Raw genomic sequence first — 26,811 nt, forward strand, 5'->3', positions numbered from 1 at the left:
GCTGGAAACTTGAAGTGTGTTGTGTGTTAAGTAAAGTTGAAAACGGTTAGTGAAATAAAGAGGCGGGTGACATTCATCATTTTATAAGGGAAGCGCACATTAACATTAGTCTGCTTTTCTTAACTATACTCCTAACTTTATTCATACCTTTATTTCATGCCTCATGTGCGGCACAAGTCCCTTCGAATACGACGTACACTTAGTATACTGCATTTTAAAGCTAATGCCACTGGTCTGCCGCAATATCTATTTGTTTTGTTTAGTTTTAAGTTTCTGAAATTGACAGGATGTTACGTCAATGGCGGTTAGTATCCATTTTTTTAAGGGAGGCGGTGCAACACTGAGCTCTATCCACTAAGATTATTTGACGTAAAAGGGGAGGGTCCGCCAATGATGGCGGGGAGATTCAGTTCTACGGAGACTTTGTTTCTAGTAAAATCATTCCGTGTATTTGTTGTCCAGGAGGATTTATTAACAAAAAAATAGTATGGACAAGCATTATTAGACGGTTGGTGTTAACAGACGTCAAGGAGTGTTGTACAGCAATGATCAGCAGCTCGGTTTAAAGTGAGTAAATGATTGTTGTCGACAGTTTCGATAAGAGCATGTTAATGAATAATATGTTTATGAGACCACCATTTAACTGCTACTTTAGTGATGGTATTGCTGTTATAATTATATAGTCTAACACCTCAAAATATTGCATCTATTGATTGCTTTCGACTTGTCCACGTCAATATTTTAGGAATATAATTAATTAATAATTTAAGCTCATGCGGCCTAGTCAATGGTAGAGAAATGTAACCGAGTCTCTTTTTTCCTCCGTTAATGAATTAAGTGAGTTATCAAACTACTGTGTTTAAAGACGGTTTTCTACATTTAAAATGTTTCCGTCAGTGTAAATTATCATCGGTTAAGCAGTTGCACTGATTGAAGTCCAAGCAAGCGTTTTGTAGTAGCCTCATTGGATGGGCCTTTTGAAAATTTTCAGTCCCCAAATCAGTAAGACATGGTGCTAAAACATGTACTGTACATTGTGTGTTGATTTTAAACTGCAGCACCTATCTCCATTTCACTAGTTTCATAACTGGTTCACTGGATCTGCATTTACTAAGAACTGAAGTTGAAAGTTTAAAGCCGTCTGCTCATCGATGGTCTTCTTAGAATCGGCTGCCACAAGGAATGATCCCGGCAAAATCATCTAAACAGTTGACTCCGCGTTAGACCGCTGGGGACATAAGCGTTGGTCAAATGTTTTGGAGTACCCATTTTTGTCAGTTTTAAAGTTTCAATGTATTTTAATGCATATTTGAGATATGCATTTCATTTTGAAAAATAAAACGTTGGATCTGTTAAATACAAATAAGAATATTTTAGCCAAAAGCATCAATTCTTACTCAGTGTCTCCAGTTATGATTTCTTCAGCTTAAACATACTGTATTTAAGAAAGGTCAGACTTTCACAGGAAATTTTAGAGCATGGTAAGAATGGGTCTAATTTGTATTGTTAGCTGGAGTGTAGTTGAGCTTGTCCAAAAATGTGCAGAATCAGTAAGGAAATTTCCAATTGCTTATCAAAAGTCCATGTTTTGTTAACCTAAACTGAAAAACAATATTAAAAAATAAATGAAATCTTATTCATTATCAGTGGTCTATTAGAATTGTTTTTTTAATTTATTTCATGATTTTAAGTGACCATTTCAGAGTACCTGCATATTTCCTTGTAAAATACCCAAAGTATTTGAGTAATAGTATTTGAGAGGATTTGATAAATCATTCACAATTACCAGTTAAAAACACCTCTGTGTGTTAATTGCAGAAGAATTGAGATGAGATCATAAATTATTTTCTTAGAAATTGTAAGATCACATTCCCTAATATGCTTATACATTACCATTAATTTCTGTCAGGACACATCTGAAATGAAAAAACGTTATCGAAATTACATTTTGAACATACAATATTTTTACATAATATTTTGATTTGTACCTGCTATATTGAACTATCATTATTATGGCAAAATACTGTAAGTAGATAATCATAACTGAAGAGTCTGTATTGCTGTTATTATTAGGCAGGCACAACATGTTTGCCATTTGGACCTTAATCCAAACTAGCTGTAATGGCTTGTCCAGCTGTCCATGGAGGGAAGGCAGTTCTGTTGGACAGTTGTACGGTGCTTATGGCTTTTAGTGCAAAAGAGGGATGAGGAAAATGAATAAATCAATTGTATGCTTCCATGCATCTATGAATGAAGGCAGCTTGTTTGCTTAAATGTTTATACTTGTATGCTTGTGTAATTCTGTATTGAAATAAAATAACATTAAGCAGAAGATTCTTCATTATACACATTATTTTAAGTAAACACTGTCTTCATTGGAAATTCTTTTTACTTGTTTTTCTGTATCAAGAACCTTATCACTTGGCTGTCGAGGTTGATCAAGTGACACATGCTTGGCTATATATTAAAACTGGTTCTGATAAATAAATACAAAAAATATCTGAAGTTTGTTGAGCGAGGAGATTCAGGTAATGGCATACATGCTTGTACACTGAAATGTAGAATGTAAATAGATAGTTATATACTTACACACATTTGCATCAGCATTACAATGTGTGTCTTGTACACAGGACGTCCAGATTAGAATTCTGGTATATGTTTATCAGTATCTAGTACATGTCCACTGTATTCATTTTTGCATGTTATATGGCTTTATGTTATATGAGGCTTGGGGATAGATAAGATTCACAGTTGTCATCCTTGACCTGTACTTCAATGTAAGGATATATTACAATAAAATAAACTGCTGCTGTATATCTGAGGCATTAACACAACAATTATTGTTGTGTACTACTTCAGGCATATTTAACATTATTTGAAATAATAATAGAAATTTATAAAAGCTTACTTTCTTTGTTTTTAAAGTTTTTATAAACCGTTGATTAAGTTCATCTTAATTTTATTTATGTAGTGGTTCACACATTTTTAATGAGAAAGTTTTGTTCCACCTGTATGCTTCGATAATCCACTTGACATGTATGTTCTGTATAATCTTATTTTATGTGTTAGTCTCTATCTTTAATGTCACATTTGCCGTTTTTATAACCAATAACTGAACTCTTTGCAGCACTTGTCTTGTGCGAGCAGACGGCATGTAACAGGCAAGGGTTTAAGTGCAGTTTACGCATGAACAAGTTGGATTCCGATCTAGGGAGAGGCAATTGAATGCACCTTTAATCAGTAAAATACTACCACATAGAAATTTATTATAGTCGTATGTTACTGGCATGGAAGCCTGACCACAAAGTGCAGCCTTTATCCATTATACTGCAAGATTTTGTTTCTCTTTTCTTTTTTTCTACTTTCGGCTGCTCCCGTTAGGGGTTGCCACAGCGGATCATCTTTTTCCATATCTTTCTGTCCTCTGCATTACAAGACATAAACTCAGACTTTAGCAAAGAATATCTAACTGTATGTTACCATTGTAGAACAGTGTATAACCAGTTCTTAAAGAATTCAAATAATAAAACTTAGGACTGCTTAGCTTCCTTGAGCCAGTTATTTATGAGAAAAGATAGTTGTAATTTAGATCATGAGACTCGAGTCTCATTAATTTAAATTATGAGAGTTTGCTTCTATGTTTGTAGTCAGTCACATCATGCATCCCTTAGTTGTCTGATCATTTTTACCTTGTTTTTAAGAAACCTATTTGAAAATGTGAATCTCCTCTTTAACACTCTGACACTTCAGTCTAGATGGGCATGTTTAAATAAAGAACCTTTCTTTGCTCTGCTTTGCTTTTTGTATGCATGTCCTTATTTACTTTATGTCTCCTGGAAAATATTTGATAGCATCTGGAAATTTTTCTTGTGGGCAGTAAACAATCACTATTGTGTTTGTTCACTTGAACTTACTGTAATGGATTAAAGTGCAGAATAAAAATGTTAAAGTTGCTATTGCTATACAGGACATGATGTAACATGTTAAAACATTTTAAGTTTAAGTGGCCAGTATAGTAGCTATCTCTCCCTTTCTTATTCCGCCCACATAAATCACATTAAGAATCTTTCTTACTTTCACCTCCGTAACATATCCCGTGTTCACTCCTTCCTCTCCTTTTCTAATGCTGAGAAACTTGTCCATGCTTTTATCACATCCCGCATCAATTATTGTAACTCGCTACTGGCAGGTGCCCTTTCTTATCTTATATCACAGCTCCAGCTTATTCAAAACTCGGCTGCAAGAGTCCTTACTCGAACCAGCAGCAGCGAGCACATCACACCCATCCTGCTCTGTCTTCACTGGCTCCCCGTGTCCTACAGAATCAAATATAAAATTCTATTAATAACCCACAAAGCCTTCAATAACCTCGCGCCAAACCACATCAGTGACCTTCTCCATCACTATGTGCCTGCCCGCCCACTAAGGTCCTCTGATTCTGGCAATCTTCTTGTGCCCCACACTAATCTACACTCCATGGGTGACAGGGTCTTCAGCTGTATAGCGCCCAGACTCTGGAATGACCTACCGAAATTAATCAGGTCAGCTGGCTCCATGAATTCTTTTAAAAAACAACTCAAAACTCATCCATTCAGGAAGGCTTTTAGCTCTACTTGACTTTATTACCCTTCTCTCAGTTTACCTCTATGACAAGATGTTCATGTAACCTGTATGTGTGTGTGCAAGACCATCAATTATGTTGTCTGTTAGGTTTTTTTTTTTTTTCTCTGAATTTAACTGTCTTCTTTATTTATCTGGTTTGTACAATGCTATATACTGTATACCCTGCCGTTCTGTCTTATGTTCTGTAAGTGCCTTGAGCATGAGAAAGGCGCTATATAAATAAAATGTATTATTATTATTACCTCAACTCTGGTCTAGGGCCCAAGGTTCTGTTTCCAGCCAAGTCGAAGTTTATAGATCTCAATTTCTCCAAGAACATTTTTTTTCCCCAGCCCTAGGTACTTTACGTTGTTCCCATGTTCCAATAAAATGAATGCTAAATTGATTGCTGACTGTTTTAGGTTATTGGTTGAATGCTGGTGTGTGTCTTGAGATGGACTAGTTCCTGCTTTTGCCTGGTGCTGTCAGGATAGGTTCTGGTATCCATTACCTCTATAATACTGTAGAATCGGGGATTTTGGAGTATGAATATGAGCATATCTAAAGAGCATAATTTTGTTAAGAGGAGTCATGGATACAGTGTCCAGTCATTATCCATGCTGAGTTTGCACATTATCCCTGTGTGTACTTTTGGTTGTCTCTTGGCTAGTGCTCCTCTGCCAGTTCTCCACACATCCTCAAAGATTTGCTGATTAGACTAATTAGTTACAGATGTGTGTAAGTTATTCCTGTGATTGTCACTCCATTCAGAGCTTTGCACCCAGTGCTGCCCAAATTGGATTAAGCAGGTCTTCTATTATTTATTGAATAATTATTCAGTCACTATGGAATAAATGACAGCGGATATAATACTTCATAGTATATATGATTATAGACTCAAATGTGTGTACCCCAAAACATTTGAATATGCACAACATATAGATGATAAAGCACAAGTAGCACCTTGTGTAGCATCTTGTGGCTGGACCATGTCCATTTATTCGATTGAAAAATCGCTGGGCACATCAACTTTAGCGAATGCATGCCAACCTTTCAGCACTGTCGTCCTTGTGTCTTTTTGTGACAGCCAATAACTTGCTGCTTGATGGAGCTGTTGCTGTACAACAAATATGGTAAGTTCAACTGCAATCTTAGCCCTTTTTTTCCTGCTGTGGCAAATAAAACATGAGACATCACACAGATGAGCTTCTCTTCTGTTTAAGGTCCAAAACACCCATGTTCTTTGTTCCTCTGCCTTATCAGATGAGCATTCATTGGTGGTTGGCTCTTATGCACACAGAGCTTGCCTCTGCAGCTAAAGACGAACAGTTTTTGTGAGAGTGAGTTGCTGTGTATGTAATATTGTACAAATACCCTTCACGGAAATGTGTCACTGGCTGCTTCTGATTGCTAGGATTATGTAAATGAAGGCTACGAGTGAAAATCACTGAAAGTAATGTAACGGGCTTAAGTTTTCTAAATGCTGCAAAATGTCTTACCTTTACAGCTCATAATTCACTGCTTACAATAGTAATGAGCCTTAACTATTAGAGGTAGGAACTGGTGAGGACATCACAATATTGTGAAAATTCGAACTTTTTTTGGCAATAAGATAGTAGCAAAGCAACTCGGCATTTTGTCTGGGTGAGAAAGTGGAAATTTAAAATTAATTTTATATATTTACCTAACCTTTTTACCTCTTAAAGATTTTCCATGTAGTATATAACCTTTGTTAGTACTGATATTCGTTTGTATATAGTTGAGCTCTCAGATCAGATGTCACCATTCAAATATAATTTGCATGTAATACAAAAAATTTATTCCAAGGCAAAAGCTGACTTTAGAATGTAAATGAACAGTTATTACTCCTGATGTTATTGAATATTGTGATATTTTACAGAATGTTTTTTTGCTAATGGCTTCTAGGATCAGCTTATTCATATTTTTCAATGGTTATTTCATGTTATCTTTTGCCTTTTAAACGTGCATTTTTGAATCCGTTTTTGTACTCTGGTACTTGTATCAACAGTTGTAGTAATACATTTTTAAACAATTGTAAAGAACTATGAAAGTCACTTATGCACCTAAGATCATGACTAATTCCTTTTCTCTTATAATTGTTATTAAGCATCTATCACAGCAAGAAAATGTTGCCATCCTTCCTTTTAAGAGAATGGGCAATAACTACAATATTTTGAATTTTGCTTTTTTATCACAACATATCCTTATTAAAGAGCCTTTTTCAATGTTAGCAGGTTTCATTTTCATTATTTGTCAACCCACATTTTCTCATGTCTTCTGGGACTTAAGCTGATGTCACATTATTTGGATGTGGGTATGTCAAACTTGCCAGCTGCAGTTGCTGATCCAGTTGCCTGACAATGCCAACTTTTAAACAACTGAAACTTGCTGGGCATGTCTTAATATACCAACTATTTGCCAAGCACTGTTGTGCATGCCCCTTTTTGTGAGAGATAGTAGCTTGCTGCCTATTGGAGCTGGCACTGTATGGACTGTTAACATGTATGGCGAGTTCAGCTGTAATCTTGGTCTTTTTTTCCAATCCAGTAATTTAATGAAAAACACAACACATTAGTCACATAAGTTTCTCTTCTGTTTGTGAGGTTTAGAACACCTGCATTTCTTATTCCTTGTCACTGCATTATATGCATTTTACTTGGGGATGAGTATTCATTGATTGTCTGCTCTCATGAATACAAAGCCCCAGCCCTATGTCTAAAGACAAATTGTTAGAGCGAGTTGCAGGGCATGTAACATTATGTGACTGGCTTCATGGGAGAAAACCGGCAACTGCCTCTGATTCACTAAGATTATGTGAATAAAGACACTACAATTGAAAATATCTACAAAAATTACATAATGTGACATGGCCTTTAGTTAGTGTTCACTAGACACACGTTGTTTAAAATAGTGAGGGATAAGGAAAACTTTAGGTTGTTAGTATTACATTTTTTCTTTGAATGTAATAGTAGGTTTTTGAGGTAGATGGGGGACTAAACTATGTTATTGTGGCATTCTGCATCAAAGTGTAAAGTTGTGTCTGGTATAGCACAACCTATTGTCCAGTAACTGCTTTTTTTTTTTTTTTTTTTGCGAATATTGAAATCTTTTCTGAAAATTATGGCTTATGTAATAAATTATATTGGATACTCTATGCTTAATATGATAGATAGAGATAGATACTTTATTAATCCTCAAGGGGAAATTCACATATTCCAGCAGCAGCATACTGATAAAAGCAATATTAATTAAAGAGTGATAAAAACACAGTGCAGGTTAAAGAGTGCGAGGCAGGTATAACAGTCTATAACACTGTATAATGTTACTGTTTGCCCCCAACCCCAGTGGAATTGAAGAGTCGCATATTGTGGGGAAGGAACGATCTCCTCAGTCTGTCAGTGGAGCAGGACAGTGACAGTCTGTCTCTGAAGCTGCTCCTCTGTCTGGAGATGATACTGTTCAGCGGATGCAGTGCATTCTCCATGACTGACAGGAGCCTGCTCAGCGCCTGTCGCTCCGCCACAGATGTCAGACTGTCCAGCTCCGTGCCTACAATAGAGCCTTCCTTCCTCGCCAGTTTGTCTAGGCATGAGGCGTCCCTCTTCTTTATGCTGCCTCCCCAGCACACCACTGTATAGAAGAGGGCGCTCGCCACAACCGTTTGATAGAACATCTGCAGCATCTTATTGCAGGTGTTGAAAGACGACAGCCTTCTAAGGAAGTATAGTCGGCTCTGTCCTCTCTCTTGCACAGAGCATCAGTATTGGCAGTCCAGTCCAGTTTATCATCCAGCTGCACTCCCAGGTATTTATAGGTCTGCACCCCCTGCACACGGTCGCCTCTGATGATCACGGGGTCCATGAGGGCCCTGGTCCTCCTAAAATCCACCACCAGCTCCTTGGTTTTGCTGGTGTTCAGTTGTAGGTGGTTTGAGTCGCACCATTTAACAAAGTCCTTCATTAGGTTCCTATACTCCCCCTCCTGCCCATTCCTGATGCAGTCCACGGTAGCAGTGTCATCAGCGATCGTTTGCATGTGGCAGGACTCCAAGTTGTATTGGAAGTCCGATGTATATAGGCTGAACAGGACTGGAGAAAGCACAGTCCCCTGCAGCACTCCTGTGCTGCTGACCACAACGTCAGACCTGCAGTTCCCGAGACAAACATAATGAGGTCTGTCTGTAAGATAGTTCACGATCCATGCCACCAGGTATGAATCTACTCCCATCTCTGTCAGCTTGTCCCTAAGGAGCAGAGGTTGGACGGTGTTGAAGGCGCTAGAGAAGTCCAGAAACATAATTCTTAATGCACCACTGCCTCTGTCCAAGTGGGAGAGTGATCGGTGTAGCATGTAGATGATGTCATCCTCCACTCCCACCTTCTCCTAGTATGCGAACTGCAGAGGGTCAAGGGCGTGGCAGACCTGTGGCCTCGGGTGGTGAAGCAGCAGCTGCTGCATGGTCTTCATCACATGTGACGTCAGGGTGACAGGCCTGAAGTCATTCAGCTCACTAGGATGTGATACCTTTGGGACTGGGGTGATGCAAGATGTTTTCCAAAGCCTCGGGACTCTCCCCTGTTCCAGGCTCAGGTTGAAGATGCACTGTAGAGGACTCCACAGCTCCAATGCACAGATATTCCATCTGGATCCACTGCTTTGCTGGCACAAAGTCTCTTTAGCTCTCTGCTTACCTGGGCTGCTGTAATTGTGGGTTGGGGAAAACTCTCTCCTATGCTGGTATCAGCAGAAGGATGGGTGGAGGATGCAGTACTCTGAGGTGAGAGTGGGTTAGGGTGGTCAAATATGCTAAAAAAAGTTGTTCATCAGGTTTGCTTTCTCCCTGTCTCTCTAATATGAAAGTATGTTTCCTATTTTAACCAGAATAAATAGTGTATTAATAATGCTAAACATGCTCTTAAAATGGAAATTTTGAAGTCTTCAAACAAAGATAATTCTTTCATATGACAGCCATTTTTAGGTGAGTTTGCATATAATGTTTAAAGCATCTGCAGTTGTTCTGTCTGTCTATCAGCCTGAAACAAATGGGCACCCACTACACCGATTTTGTTAAAATTTGGCCCACTTAATCTTTAAGGAAATTTTTGTTTGAGGCTGCATATAGAACTAATGGCAGCAGCTTGTATAATCCTCTGTCATTTCAGGTTTCTTCTTCTGTTGCTTGAATTTGCAGCAGGTAAATTACATGATCTTTGTTACTAAAATTGAAAAATAAAAGCAACTTCACTAGAAATAAATGGAAACGGAAATGTGGCATGGTAATGCGTTCAGCATATAGTGAATACTCATGTACTCTTTATTTACAGTATACTATAAAAACAACCTCACTGCTGCATTGTGTGCAGATAATGATTCAGTATTTCTGCATTTTACTGTCAAAGCACCACAATCACCTGATTTTCATCATGGCCCAATGCAGCTAACAATTTTATTGTGACGCTTCTCCATAGATTTTAATTCTTTATCAGATATGTCTTTAAAATTTGAACTGCAATTAGCCATAGACAATCAATAACTATATGACAAAAGAATTACCCTCGGGATAAATAAAGTTCTTATCTTATCTTATCTTATCTTAAAAATACTGCAAAAAATTAAGTTCTTACACCACTTGAGTTGCACTCTACCATCTATGGACATTTTTTGAGACACCACAAGCCTATTTGACTTAATTTTTGATTACATGATATAAAGTTTGATTTAAACATTTTTAATATTGTCTACTAAATCATGTAATTGTTCTGTTGTCACAAATATTTCAGAATATGATACACTATTGCAAAATTATTTAATTAATTTATTATTTAAACAAAAATTTGATAGGGGGTCCTTTTGAAATAAGGAAAAAAATAAATAAAAATGCTCCAACTTTAAAAACAAGCAACTAAGTCCCCAAACACCTATGAATCTTATGCCATGTTTACATTTTCTAACTTGTTCAATACAGTTAAAGAGTTGTTGTTAAATACCAAACTAATCTTTCAATTAGAAACGAGCAGAAAAATACTTAGGGGTGTACACTGATGGCGCTTATTGTCACCTGGCACAACACCTAAACTTTGTGGTCATTAATGTTATGAAAAGTATTCCAAATAATTCAACTTTGGTTAAAACTGCTCTCAAATGGTATTGTTTAAAATGGCAGTGATTACGCATTAACAACAGCTAATCATAAATCATGATGTGACCTTCTTGCTGCTGTTAGTTTTTTCATTAAAAACTGGACCTACTTGTCAGAATGGTATTTCAGATTTTATTTTGTAAATATTATGATTTATCCATCTGTTACCAAATTTATTAAGTCCATTCAGTGCATTTTTCTTTTTTTATTTATAATGTTTCTTATCTCTATATACTGTATTTTCCAATGTTACTTAAAGTTGAAGTTAACACATAAAATATCTATTGTAAATTGCTCATTAAATACTGGTAGTCTTTATGCTCTATGGAAGAACAGCCAAGTTTTTTGATGGTCTGGATAAAACAGTAAGATTTTGCAGGATATTTTTTTTCATAATGAGTCTTTCTCGGGAAATATATCATTCAGTGAAGCTGCATCTCTAATTGAATTCTCGATCTCTGTGTAGGTTGTACAGAACATCATATTGCACATTAGCTGGCTATTTCTGATTTGCAACTCTAATTTTTTTTTTTTTTTTTTTTTTTTAAGTGTGAGTGAGTGCTGATGTTTGTGTCCAAGTGCTGTTTAATGAAACTCTGATCCATCCAAGGTCTCTTCGCATTTTGCCCTTATTGTTACTGTATTAGGAGTGGTATGAAAATGACCAGCCCTTATAATCTGTGTACATTTCTTGCCACTCTAAATTTTTCACCACAGCCTGTATAGGCATGTACTGGTAGAATGGACAAAGAAATTAGCAAAGATGGGGAAAGAGCTATCATTTATGTACATGAATAGTGTGTGCATGGTTTACTTCATAAACTAATACAGACAATGCTCACTTATATTTCTGCAAAGCTTGTTCACCCAAATTGCTGTTAATTAAAAAGTAATTGCATCATGATTTTACTTTAGCAGGACTCCATCCTTTAAAGATTTGTTGGCCCATCTAAAACAAAAGTTAAAACTGATCACAAAGCTTTTTTTGTAAATTGCAATAAATGTGATTGCTTAATATATAATGAAGAGGAGATACTTAAGAATTTTCACAATGCACATTCAGTTTCTTCATCTGTAAACTAAGGCCCGCCACATTAATACTGTACATTTTCGTTTAAAAATCATCATCTGTATTGGCTTGTGGTTTTTAACTTCTGAAAGCGAATAATTTTAAAAACCCTCCAGAACTGTTGACTTCTGAAAACAACAGTGCAGCATCACACTGGTTGGTTGGGTTTATTTGATGGCCCTTCCCTGACTGTCCTCCCTCATTACAACATTTTATTCCCTGATTGGTCACTCTTTACTGGGGGGAGGTGGCTGGGGGTGTGTGTGTGATTGACATACTCCAACAGAGCATGCTTTGAAGAGTTGCTTTCCATGGCGCTTGTTGAGCTGCTTACCTTTTAATCGTCTAAAATGTGTTTTGTGCAGTTTGAATGCTATATATGTGAGTAAAAGGCAAATACTTTACTGGTTGCTCCAGTTTTGAGATAAATCTCTTTGTTGCCTTTCAAGAAAGATGGGCACTTTTTGCAGCAAAAATAATAACAAGGGGCTTAATGAAGTAGACGGGTGTAGAATGATGCTGAGCAGGTAAGGTCAGAGATGTGAAAGTGAAATGAAGTAAAGCGCTGATGTAGACACACACAAGTATGTGCTTATTTATGTATGGTCTCTATTGAGTTTATTTTACAACTGTGATTAGCTAAGCAATGTGATATGTGGTAAATTCGCTGTAGTCACTTTTAAAATAAAATTTCTTTCTGTGCTGTGAATGCACTATCAAGAGTCCAGCGTGTGCAGGGAACTTTTGAAAGTGCATAGACCTCAGAGGAGTCCGATTCTCACAGGGCTGAGTTTTTCATTACAGTCCTTCCACGGACTTTGCTATTGATGCACTTATATCCCCTGGTGAAGACTTATCGTTCTTCCGTTTATTCAAAAGAGAGATAGGCAGGGAACATTACCTCTTCTGCCCTCAAGGAGCATAAAGAAGCATTGGAAATTTGGGAGTTGATTAATAACTGGGTTTGATCTCTAGTGTCTTCCTTACTTGTATGTATTGCAGTCTAAAATGTGTTCTTTACATCAGTGTGCTGTATATGTTTATACAAATGTACTGTATCTGTAGCACCCAGAAAATTTTAACTACATTTGAATATATTTAAATGTTTATTTCTAATAGAATTCAAATCATTTTTTTAGCTAGCTTGATAAACTTGGTATACCGTATTCATGGTTTTTCATTCTTGTACAAAGAACCCCAAATTCCAATAAATAATGGTCAGGGAAATTCCTGATTGGAGAAAAAAGTTGAATGTAACTGTTAGGAATCAACCCTGTATTTGCAGCCTGTTTGGTGCTGTTTCTATGTTAATAGATCACATTGCAGTAGTTCTTTTTTATCATCTTGTTGTGCAAACTGCCTTACAGAGCATTCTACTGAATTAAGGTGACTGCCTGTGTGAGGTTTCTGCAGAGACTTTCTAATCCAGTTTTCCTAATTTATACCAAACATCTGTTTTGGATTAATTGGTGTTCCTAGATTGGCTTGATAAGTAAATGTGGTTATTTGCAAGTGTGTGCCCAGCAAGGGATTGACTTTAGGGTTGATATCTGCTTTGTACTCGGTGCTAACAGAACAGGCTCCAGACCTCTGTGACCTTGACATTAGGTTAGGCAGGTTCAAAAAAATGGTAAAACGATACATGAGTATTTTTAACCCACAACAATTTTTATTAATATTTTCTCCCTGGGAATATGTTCATTAAAGGTTGCAGTTTTTACTAAATCAAAGGAGTATTCATACACACAGTATGCTTTTCTTACGGTCTTTGGTTCTAAAATAAGATCATACAGTTTCTAAACATGGGATAAAATCTTTTGCTGGCATTAGTAAAATGTAAATAGCACACAGTAACTGTTGATCAAAAATTGTCAAACCATGGGGTACACCTTCCTTTTAATTACATGCTTGAGTCATCTCTATTTGTCTCTTCCCATCTCCTTGTTAGGTTGCGTACATGGCGATAGGGAGAAAACACTGTTAGGTTTGCATAGCTTAGGTGTTTCAATTGTGTGTATTCATAACCTTGGTTACACATTTTGAGTAAAGTGATGTACTATGGAATTAACCTCACAGGTTGCAGGGGCACACTTCAAACCATAGGCTACATCAACTGCAGTAAATTATCTACAAGTAGGAAGGAGACTTTTAGTATCTTTGAGGCTTTGGTCCTTTCATTCTGTGCTTACTAGCAAAAACTGGAACTAATGGAACTACTATAAATATTTTTGACAAACCATGTACTCAATATTGGGAGGTCATTAATAGCTGTGTGTGATGTATAACATCTACAATAATATCTTAATTATTTACTTAACAATGTGAGAGCTGAAATTATCAAGTATGTCACTCCCTTTGCAAAAAATAATCAAGAACACGCCTTGAGAGTCCTTCTATTCACTATCTCATGTAACCCCACAGGATAGACTACTGCATGTCAACAAAGCAAGCTCATAGGCGTGCATGGTCAGTTCACCACAAGTTAAGCTAGCATAGCTTTCTAAAAGTGACTGAGCAAACCGCACCAGGGGATAAAATAGCCTCTCAATCTACGTCATTAGATTTAATTGCAAGACGTGGAACATCCTCACATGTTTGGAGGTGGTTTGGTTTTGAAGACTGATCTTGATCAAAAGATGGAAATCTGCAAAGTATGTTGTAAATCGGTTGCTGCTAAAGATGGCCTGAAAGCTAACTTGTTTCACCATCTGCAAACTAACTACAGCACAGAATATGAAAAGCTTCAGGAGTTCGCTTGTCAAGAAAAGCAACAGATGGAATGACATAACAAATGCCCTCATCAATTATATCACAAAAGATATGGTGCCAATTCAAGTGGCTAAGTGGGATGGGTTCAAACAACTTTTGAATACTTTAGACCCAAGATACTGCCTGGCCAAAAATATTTCAGTCAAACAGCTATGCCTAAACTGTATGATTCATGTCACCAAACTGCAGAGGGGTTCACATTTTGCAACAACAATGGATTTATGGGCAAGCTGAACATTTGAGCCATACCTCTTTTTGACAGTTGCATTTCCTCGATGAAACCTGGCAACTGCAAAGCTAATGTTTGCAAAAATCCTATTTCCCAGAAGACCACACAGGCGCTGACATCATGGTCACTGTTGGAAGACCACATGGTATGCATGACAGCATACAGCAGGACTAGTGTCAGTGTACTGTGAATTTAACAACTGGAAGAAGCATCCTTGTTTTTGACATAGGCTTCATCTTGCCATTGGTGAGTGATTTAGGTTTCTCTGTTAAATGCAACTTAAGTGAAGTGGATCTAGTACGGAGCCCCATTTGTGTCGGCCAAAATAAAAAAAAAAATCTGTTTGGACAAATTAATCCATTTGAACGGATTATTTTTGTTTCCCTAAGAAGCATATGCCTATCAGGTACATTTTATTTCACAAGCAGTCTTGGTTGGGAGGCCTTGATTCCAAAGCACTTTTTTTTTTTTTTTTATTCTGTTGTTTAAAACATTTGCACAGATCCCTACCTCCTTGCCATGTTTCATCCTGCCCCTGTGGCTCCAGAAATTGGAGCAGGTGATGACATAAGGGATGGATCAAAAAAGAAAAAGTCTTTTGGTTGTTATTAAAAAAAAACAAAACAAAAAAAAAAAAAAACACAGGAATTCAGAGAAGGTGAGTTTCTGCACAGTGCCATTGAAAAAGAAATTGAGGGCTACTTGAGGATACCTGAAGTGGGCAGTGACGTAAATCCACTTCAGCGGTGGAAAACACAAGAATTATATTTCCCATAATTGGGGAAACTTGCAAAAAAAAAAAAAAAAGTGCCGTGCATCCCTGCCTCCAGCAGCCCTTCTGAGAGGGCTTTCAGCACTGGAGAAAATGTAATATATAACCGTGCCAGATGCTGCGGACAGACAGGTGTTTTTGTCGCACAACTTGAATTTTCCTCAGAATTTTACAATTATTCTATTTTTTGTGATATCTTTGTGTAATATTTCACAGAACTTGAGGTTTGTAATTTGTTTAAAAATGTTACAGTATTATTTTATCTTTGTGCAATTTATGGCAGAAGTTGTTTTTTTTTGCTGTGCAGTATTGATAGAGCTTTCGATCTTTACACTATGGTACATTATGTTAGATTTTTGTTCTTGCGTGTATGCTGCACAATTCACCTTACAGAAGAGTAGTTTGTTTATCCAGACTGTAGTGTTCATGCTCTGTAGTTCAGTTATGATTAGTACAAGGTGGCTCCGCCCCCTGCTCGCTTCGCTCGCCTACCCCCAGGGTTGGGTAACCTGAAATACATTGATGAATGTATGTGATATATCGAATTGTAAAGGTGTAGATGTCAAACAAAGAAAGTAAAGAACCCACAGCATGGCACATTAGAAGGATCTATTGGAATACTTCTTTATACACAACATTTGTAGTAAAATCGTTGATAGAGTGCGTCATCTGGATCTAACACGTAGATCTGTGCATATTTGCGTTCGTGATTTGGCTCAGGGTGCACTGTTCCAATCCGATGTAACATTTGTCCACATAAGCGAAAGCAGTATGGGCCATTGCCAGCTGGTGGCCTGATATTTACCCCGGTAGATGCAAAAGCAAATGAACAATTGTAGGATCTAATGCAGTCAATAATGTTTTTACTTTCGGGTACATTGTTAGTTAGAAACATCCGTAGATATTCAGGATATTCACCTAAAGGAGGCAGTCTAACCTGACCCCTTTGACAACAACGTGTAAACTCATTAATTGTATTGCCAGTTGTTTCTTCAGGGAAGTTAAGTGCATGACAGTGACAGCAAATGATATTCATTAATCCTAATGAATGTTCATCCTTTCGAATTCCACTGCTTTCATAATCTCTTATCTGCCTTTTTTTCTCTCCAATGCCATTGGGTCTCTATTCTCCATATTGTCCTTTTACGCATTCTATGCGCTGAGAGCACATGATTTGTGTGTTGGAATTGTTTCAATTTCATTATCTTCACTTTTACTTTAAAGCTTCATTAAAAACAATATGTTCCGGAGACGCATTGTGACAATGCAACGTATAACTGCCCGTGAGTGAATATTGTTTCTGTTTCTGTAATAAATAATCCGAGTTTTTCTGTTTGTCCATGTGATTTATTGATTATCATAGCAAAAGCTATTCTCACGGTAAACTGTAAACATTTTACTACGAATGGCATATCACGATCTTCCACAGATTCTCATAGCATATGGTCCATTATTGTGTAAATCCACGTTTTGTCCATTGAATGATGCGAATGCGAAAAGACTTTGTTGTCTACTCTTTTTTTCAGACCTCAATTTGGCCTGGTATTTTTTCAATTACACCTGGTTCTGATGATTAATCACCTTTTGTTTGCGGTAATGCAATCGTTTCTATCTTTTCTTTGATACTGTAGTGACTGACATGACAAAGTGTCACAAAAGTTTTACCTGAACAATCGCTGACTTCCTAACCCCAAACACAACTTTCTAGCACCCTCTCCAACGCCCCCCCTATTACCGCATGAAATCAATACCCCGCTATCAGTCCTCTGTGCTGTACTCCGCCTTCCCTCAATCGGACCGAACAGTCACTTAAAACCAAAAAGCCCTCAACCTGGGTGGGACGCTACAATACTTTAGAATTTTACTGCTTCCATATTCTGTACCTTTGTCTGCATGTGTATCGCACCATCGTTTGTTTGAGCCTTTCGAATTCCACCGTTTTCATAATCTCTTATCTGCCTTTTTTTCTCTCCAATGCCTTTGGGTCTCTATTCTCCGTATTGTCCTTATACGCTTTCTATGTGCTGAGAGCACATGATTTGTGTGTACTATGTGCTTTTACACGATTGATTTTTTTTTTGATCGGTGTGCTCTTATGTATTCCATACTATTTTTGTGGACCTTTGCGGACCCCATAGTGTCTTAACCCGTGCCTTCTTTGCTTCCGCAGTTTCTGACGCTTGTTGTAGGCGCCTGCGTTCATTGATCTTATCCAGGTGGGCTTGTGTGTGTATCGTTGAGCTGTATTGTGTTTGAATTTGGTGTAAAGCGTTCAGAGGTTTGTACAATCCCAAGCAGCACATTATTCCTAACCTCACTCTGCAGTAGTGCCACTCACAATATGGCGGTTGTTTTATTTGCTATTTCCATTAGTTGAGCTGTACGTGCCTGCGCAGTACGTCTCATGGTCCCATGCCATCCAGTTTACCATTCTCGGTTAGTAATATGGATTTTATTCCTTTTGGGTTCATATCTAGTTTACATTAAGGGTCAGGTTAAAATGCTCTCAATATAATAGTTTTGTTGGTTTTAGTGAAATTTTTTGTGTAAGTCCTGTAGGCCACTTTGAAGTTGTTTACTTGCACTGTTTGATCTTTGATCTTGACTGATGATTTTAACATTTTTGTGTTATTTTACTTCAGTTTTAAGTAAGCAAATAAAACCTATTTTCCTTAACTATTATTTCCATTACAGTAATCCCTCACCTATCGCGGGGGTTACGTTCCAGAGCACCCCGCGATAGGTGAAAATCCACGAAGTAGCGACCTATATTTATTTTATTATTTATACATATTTTAAGGCTTTATAAACCCTTCCCACACTCTTATAAACCTTTCTCACTCTCTTGTTAACCTTTCCCACGCTCTTATAAACACTTCCTATGCTCTTAAACACTTTCTGCATTCTTAAACACCGCAGACCAACACTGCACACTGCACGCAGCGATCAGACATCAATGTGTCTGCGCTCGCTTTGTGAAGGGGGGCAGCTGAACTCACGCTGAGCAGAAATGGACTTTGTGCTGCTTCTGCCAAAATGCCTGCTTGTCGCTCTGCGCGTTCGGAAGGAGGAGGAGGAGTGGGGGGTGTGAGGGCTGAACGCACGTTCACTCAAACCTCCCTCCCCGGAGGCGCAGTAAGCTCCTGCCACTTCGCATTGTCAAGGGGGTGGGGAGCTGAATGAACGCTAAGGAGAAGTGGAGTTTGTGCTGGCTTTGTGCTGCTTGTCGCTCTGCGTGTCAATAATTTAAAAGCCTGTACAATCAGCCTATTTTCCTGTCTCACTGTCTTGTCTTGCGTGAAGTTAAAATGTTTTATAATAGTGAGATGTTACTCATATCCTTAGCCCGACATCCACATATCATATGTGTTAACAAAGTGTGTTTTATAAGTTTACATGTGTTTAAAGCATGTGGGATGGGTATTTTAAGGCTTAAACTAAAAAAATGTTTATTTAAAATGTCTTTCTATATCGCGGATTTTTTCCTGTTGCTGATGGGTCTGGAACATCCGCGATAGGCGGGCAATCACTTGTATTTAAAAACCCGCAAAGTCGTGAATCCGCGAAAAGTGAACCGCGAAGTAGCAAGGGAATACTGTAATCTTATTAGTAAGCTACAATTAATATCCTATTATCAAGACCAAACTTGATCAATAAGACTTTTACAAACATAATGATGACTCAGGCGCCGCCGAGCGTGGCAGCCTTTTCAGCAGCTCCGTGTACAACTTTATTTTTCTACTTTTATTTTTCTCTTTATTATGTTTTATTGATCACTCCTATCACTTTCTTTTATGTGGATTCATTCCCTGGACACTTTTACTATTACAACGTGGACATGGATTTTTACATGCCGAGACTCGTCTATTCAAGTAGTCAACTTCAAGCGCTGAGAACAAATGCCAGTGTCGGCGTGGTTCCCTATTTACCCGACGAGGTAAGAAGGCGGTATCGTGGCAGCAGAGCCAGAAATAAGCTAAAAATGAAGCAGCTTGCGAGAAAGTGGCGTTTTAAGCCTTCTGTGCCTTCTGTGATCCTGGGAAATATGAACTCACTACCAAATAAGATCATCGAACTGGCTGCGCTGGTGAAAAATGTCAGAACCTACAGAGAATGCAGTTTGTGAATTTCCCCTTGGGATTAATAAAGTATCTATCTCTATCTCTGATATAATTTTTTGCCAATATTGCATACCTAGGGCTGGGTGACAAGAACAATAAAAAAAAAAATGTTATCATCAATAGAAATATAAGACTTGGTTGATACAATGTCGATGGAACTCATTCCATCCATGCTTTGACACACAACCTGAAAAGCCAATGCTAATGAGAATAGCACAGTGCCGAACCAATCATGTGGCTGGAATAGAGACTTACAGCCACTTAAGGTTAGGTTGACTCCTACAGAACTGAGCATAAGTGTAGCACCTGTAAGCAGCACACCTGGTAATGTTTGGGATACTGCAGCCATGCACACCAGGGCTTTGGAAGTGGGAGAAAAAAAATCATTACCAAAGAAGACACCCCAATACACAGCCCAAGGCTCAAAAGACAACATTGTTGAAATGAGGTGTCGGAAGAATTCAGTAGTGTGGAGGTATTGTGGCTATTTAAAGTCCAAAAAGAAGCAGAGTAGCGTCTTTTGTACTATCTGAAGTAGTGCCATGCTTTAGAGCATATTTGTCAAACTCAGGGCCCGCGGGCCACATCTGGCCCGGCGTGTAATTATATCCGGCCCGCGAGATCATTTTATATATTATTGTTATTAATGGCCTGGCGATATGAAGCGCTGGTAACACAATAAACTACAGATCCCATAATGCAGCGCTTCAGCTGCCTTGCCGAACACTTCCCGCGTTAATCAAGTCTAGCTTATGATGCTGCAAGTTATTGCGAAGCTAGCCCTCATGATGCCGAAGAGAAAAGTTGATTCTGAAAACAGAGCCTTTAAAAACCGATGGGAGGCTGAGTATATGTTTACTGACATTGCCGGTAAACCTGTGTGTCTCATTTGTGGAGCTAATGTGGCTGTAATTAAAGAATTTAATCTAAGACAGCACTATGAGACAAAACATCGGGATAACCTGAAAGACCTGAATGCAAAGCAGAAGATACAGAAAGCAGAAGAGATAAAGAAGAATCTGACACTTCAGCAGATGTTTTTTACCCGTGCAAAATCACAAAGCGAAGCTGCTGTGAAAGAAAGTTTAATCGTGGCAGAGGAGATCGCCAAATCAGCCAGGCCATTTACCGAGGGAGAATTTCTGAAGAGCTGCATGATCAAGATGTTTGACGTCTTATGTCCAGACAAAAAGCAGATGCTGGCAAATGTAAGCCTGAGTAGAAATACGATTGCTGATCGAGTTTGTGAGATGGCCACTGATTTAAGAACACAGTTGAGTGAAAGAAGCAAAGACTTTATTGCATACTCTCTTGCTGTGGATGAAAGTACTGACATGACTGATACTGCACAGCTGGCCATCTTCATCCGTGGAGTGGACTCCAATTTGCGCGTTACAGAGGAAATAATGGACATTAACTCGATGCACGGGACAACGACTGGAAAAGACATTTTTGAAAACGTATGTCAAAGTATAACCGACATGAAACTGTCCTGGGACAAACTTATTGCACTTACAACTGATGGAGCACCATCTATGTGTAGTGAAAAAAGTGGACTAGTGGGAAGGATGCGAGTAAAGATGCAGGAGGAGAACTGTACTGGTGAGTTAACGGCATATCACTGCATCATACACCAGGAAGCACTATGTGGCAAAGTCCTGAAGATGGACAATGTAATGAGCACTGTAACACAAACCGTAAACTTTATCCAAGCTAAAGGTTTAAATCACCGGCAATTTCAGTCCTTTATGCGGGAGATAGATAGATTGAGTTTGATGACATTCCTTATCATACAGAGGTGTGTTGGCTAAGTCGGGGAAAAGTTCTCAACAGAGTTTTTGAGCTCCGCAACGAAATCTCTCAGTTCATGGACAGTAAAGGAAAAGGCTCCACCAATTTTAGGGATGAAAAATGGAAATGCGAGTTGGCATTTCTGGCTGACATAACAGCTCATCTCAACGCCTTAAACCTCCAGCTCCAGGGACGTGACCGCATGATCACTGACATGTATGATGCAGTGAAGGCATTTCAAGTGAAGCTGCTTTTATGGGAGACACAAATGCACCAGTGCAACTTGCCCCACTTTCCCTGTTGCCAAGTAATGTTGAACCAAGTCAGCACAACGGTGTTCCCAAATACACACTTTGCTGATAAACTGAGCGCACTACGCACTGAGTTCGCACGGCGCTTTGGTGACTTTGAAGAACAAAAAAAGAATTTTGAGTTGCTTCGCAACCCATTTGCCGTCGATGTGGAAACTGCACCTGTGCAGATTCAGATGGAGCTGATTGAGCTGCAGTGTAATGGCACACTGAAGGGAAAGTACGATACTGCAGGGCCCGCACAGTTTATTCACTCCATTTCCGCAGAAATGCTCCAGCTCCGTCTACATGCGGCTCGAACCTTGTGCATGTTTGGTAGCACACATCTGTGTGAGAAGCTCTTCTCAGTGATGAAGACTAACAAAACAGCACACAGGACTCGTCTCACTGATGAGCACCTGCAGTCCATCCTGAGAATCTCCACAACACAGAACCTCACACCAAACATAAACGATCTTATTTCCAAAAAAAAATGCCAGGCGTCCAGCTCTGATAAAATGACATAAGAGCAAAGACAACTGAATGATTTGATTTGTTATTGCTGAAAAGCACAAATTTTATTTATATTTCCAGGTTTTGTTATGCAGCATGTTCATATTTTGAATTTGTATAATTTTGACAGGATATATTTTTATGGAGAGCAAAATCTTTTGGGATATTTAAAATTTAAGTTTATTTTTTATAGAAAATGACATAAGAGTAAAGAAATTTGAATGTTTGTTCTTTTAACGTTTACTTTATTTCTAACTTGTATAATTTAGACAGGATATATTTTTATGGAGAGCAAAATATTATAAGTTATTTAAGGTTTGAGTTGATTTATTCTGGAATAATATTCCTGTCTCTTTTTATTCATATTTATGTTCAAAAAATGTAGTTTTAAAAGTTTTAAAGTTTAAAAGTTTAGTTTTAGTGTGTTCAATAAATGTTTATCATGTTCGGCCCGCGACCTAAAGTGTGTTTTGGATTTTGGCCCCCTGTGCAATTGAGTTTGACACCCCTGCTTTAGAGCATGCACAATGCAGTCTTTACAGACTTTACTGCACTGATGGGGTTTTCTTGTGCCTTTTTTTTTTTTTTTTTTGCTTTGGACCAAAGGTTGACCACAAACATGATTGAGTGAATATTTCAATTATGTTTGATCTCCTTCATTTACATTTAAAAATTGCTTGAATTTGTACTGAGGATATATAAGGCATTTTTATCCCCCAACCATTTAAAACAGTTTGAAACTATACAAAGGAATGTATACAGTACAGTCATACCTTGAGATACGAGTTTAATTCGTTCTGTGACCGAGCTCGTAAGTCAAAATGCTCGTATCTCAAATCAATTTTCCCCATTGAAATTAATTGAAATGAGATTAATTCGTGCCAGCCTCCAAAAAGCCACCCCAATTTTTTGTTAAATGTTTTCAACATAAGAAAAATGTATTTAAACTGAACAAATATTGTATACAAACAAAATAAAACCTAATACAGTAATCCCTCGCTATATCTCACTTCGCCATTCGTGGCTTCACTCCATCGCGGATTTTATATGTAAGCATATTTAAATATATATTGCGGATTTTTCGCTGCTTCGCGGGTTTCTGCGGACAATGGGTCTTTTAATTTCTGGTACATGCTTCCTCAGTTGGTTTGCCCAGTTGATTTCATACAAGGGACGCTATTGGCAGATGGCTGAGAAGCTACCCAGCTTACTTTTCTCTTTCTGCAGCACTTTGGTCAGCGGCTGTTGTATGTAAAGTGCTTTATAAATAAAGTAGACTTGACTTGACTTCTCTTGCGCTGACTTTCTCTGATCCTGACGTAGGGGGATTGAGCAGGGGGGCTGTTCGCACACCTAGACGATACGGACGCTCGTCTAAAAATGCTGAAAGATTATCTTCACGTTGCTATCTTTTGTGCAGCTGCTTCCTGAAACGACATGCTGCACGGTGCTTCGCATACTTGAAACCTCGAAGGGCACGTATTGATTTTTGACTGAAAAACAAACTCTGTCTCTCTCTCTTTTTGTCTGCTCCTGACGGAGGGGGTGTGAGCTGCTGCCTTCAACAGCTTTGTGCTGCGGTGCTTCGCATACTTAAAAGCCAAACAGCCCTATTGATTTATTATTATTTGCTTTTCTCTCTATCTCTGTGACAGTCACTGCTCCTGACACGCACTCCTTTGAAGAGGAAGATATGTTTGCATTCTTTTAATTGTGAGACGGAACTGTCATCTCTGTCTTGTCATGGAGCACAGTTTAAACTTTTGAAAAAGAGACAAATGTTTGTTTGCAGTTTTTGAATAACGTTCCTGTCTCTCTACAACCTCCTGTGTTTCTGCGCAAATCTGTGACCCAAGCATGACAATATAAAAATAACCATATAAACATATGGTTTCTACTTTGCGGATTTTCTTATTTTGCGGGTGGCTCTGGAATGCAACCCCCGCAATGGAGGAGGGATTACTGTACATACATATATATATATATATATATATATATATATATATATATATATATATATATATATATCAAAATACCCGCACTTCGCAGCGGCGAAGTACTGCTTTAAAATTTTTATTAAGAAGAAAAGTAAACCTTTTTAAACCGAGGGAAAATGTATCAATAATTATTTGTTAAGGATCTCTTTGTGTAGCACGTTGTCAATTCGCCCCTCTGCTTGTAATATGACCAAGCTGTGTGGTAGCTTCAAATCAATGCCAACCTTTTGTAGAGTCTGTCCCTGAGACTTATTAATTGTCATTGCGAAGCAGAGCCTTATTGGAAATTGTAGGCGTTTGAATTGAAATGGGAGATCAGAGGGTGTAACGGGGATGCGAGGAATAAAAACTCTCTCCCCTGAAACACCGCCAGTAAAAATGGTTGCCTCAATGAGGTTGTTTTGCAGACACGTGACCTGAAGTCTCGTGCCGTCACTAAGTTTCAGTGGCTGTACGCAAATCCACAATCGGTTTCATATTCTGTTCGTACCTTATCAATTGTGTTATTTGTTTTTTGAACAGGTTTGATTCATCGAAGTGATCACTCCTGCTGCGTTCAGTCACTTCACGTGATCCGCTCTCTTGTGTGATGTTGCGATGTCCACGGGTTTATTAAATGTTAGCTAAGACCCGGCAGTTAAAAGTGTCTTCTCATTAAACTTGTATCTCGCGAATATGGCATTGCAAACGGCAGCGGGTCAGTTCACGTGCTTACGTGGGAGGCGTGATGACGCAATATATTTTGATATATATCAAAATACCCGCGCTTCGCAGCGGCGAAATACTGCTTTAATATTTTTATTAAGATGAAAAGTAAACCTTTTTAAACTGAGGGAAAATGAATCAATAATTATTTGTTAAGGATCTCTTTGTATATCACGGTGTCAGTTCGCCCCTCTAGTTGTAATATGACCAAGCTGTGTGCTGAGCTTACTCTTGAGCATGCAACGTACAGTTTGCTATGTGAAAATCAGTCTTGCCTCAAATCAATGCCAACCTTTTGTAGGGTCTGTCCCTGAGACTTATTAATTGTCATTGCGAAGCAGAGCCTTAGTGGAAATTGGAGGCGTTTGAATTGAAATGGGAGATCAGAGGGTATAACGGGGATGCGAGGAATAAAAACTCTCTCCCCTGAGCCACCGCCAGTAAAAATATTTGCCTCAATGTTCTTTTGCAGACACGTGACCTGAAGTCTCGTGCCGTCACAAAGTTTCAGTGGCTGTACGCAAATCCACAATCGGTTTCATAATGTTTTCGTACCTTATCAATTGTGTAATGTGTTTTTTGAACAGGTTTGATTCATCGAAGTGATCACTCCGTTTGCGTTCAGTCACTTCACGTGAGCCGCAGTCTTGTCTGATGTCGCGATGTCCACGGGTTTATTTAATGACCTGGCAGTTAAAAGTTTCTCGCTACAGCAATTTTAACTCTATTACAAAGTGATCCAAACTGTCGTTTATACCTCGTGTCTTCTCATTAAACTTGTATCTCGCGAATATGGCATTGCAAACGGCAGCGGGTCAGTTCGCGTGCTTACGTGGGAGGCGTGATGACGCGATATATTTTGATATATATCAAAATACCCACGCTTCGCAGCGGCGAAGTACTGCTTTAAAAATTTTATTAAGAAGAAAAGTAAACCTTTTTAAACTGAGGAAAATGAACCGGTTGTAATATGACCAAGCTGTGTGCTGAGTTTACTCTTGAGCATGAAATCTAATGTGGCTTGTGCCCTTCAGAATGAAAACAGTTTGCATTTACCTCTTTAATAAAAGGTGAGCTTTTAAGCCTGAGAAATCACCCCGTAAATGCAAACTTTAATTGCACGTGTTAATATGTATGCTTACACAGTATTAAGACACTCAAAAATTAACGTCATTTACCTTTGTTCCCGCGTTTGACTCATGCTGTAAATCTCTTCCTTGTTCTTAGTTCACGTGATTACGTAGGAGGCGTGATGACGCGATACGTGACTCCGCCTCCTCCATTAGAGTATATGGACAAAAAACAGGTTCCAGTTATGACCATTACACGTAGAATTTCGAAATGAAACCTGCCTAATTTTTGTACGTAAGCTGTAAGGAATGAGCCTGCCAAATTTCAGCCTTCTACCTACACGGGAAGTTGGAGAATTAGTGATGAGTCAGTCAGTGAGGGGTTTGCCTTTTATTAGTATAGACTAGCAAAATACCCGCGCTTTGCAGCGGAGAAGTAGTGTGTTAAAGAGGTTATGTAAACATATGTATACATAAACATATATACTTATATACATATTAACATATACACATATCTACATATATATGTGTATATATATATATATATATATATATATATATATATATATATATATATATATATATATATATATATATATACACACACACATAGACATCCACATATATATACATATATCAACATATATATACACATACATATACACACACATATATACCGTCTTTTTCCGAAATTAAGACATCCCCCGAAAATAAGCCCTATCG

General features: G+C 38.2%; 1 protein-coding gene and 1 pseudogene across 1 annotated transcript in view; both read left to right on the top strand.

Annotated features, from left to right (window-relative positions):
* The first annotated feature begins 368 nt into the window (after positions 1 to 368).
* The window catches only part of rfwd3 (ring finger and WD repeat domain 3), a 134,600-nt gene continuing 108,157 nt past the window's right edge, over positions 369 to 26,811 (top strand). Inside the window, exon 1 of the mRNA XM_051931541.1 lies at positions 369 to 567. The gene's annotated coding sequence lies outside the window, so the exon portion shown is untranslated. The remainder of the gene's footprint in view (positions 568 to 26,811) is intronic.
* LOC127529078 (general transcription factor II-I repeat domain-containing protein 2-like) lies at positions 20,275 to 22,456 on the top strand (annotated as a pseudogene).

Source organism: Erpetoichthys calabaricus, chromosome 9 (genome assembly GCF_900747795.2).
Source record: "Erpetoichthys calabaricus chromosome 9, fErpCal1.3, whole genome shotgun sequence".
Lineage (NCBI taxonomy): Eukaryota > Metazoa > Chordata > Cladistia > Polypteriformes > Polypteridae > Erpetoichthys > Erpetoichthys calabaricus.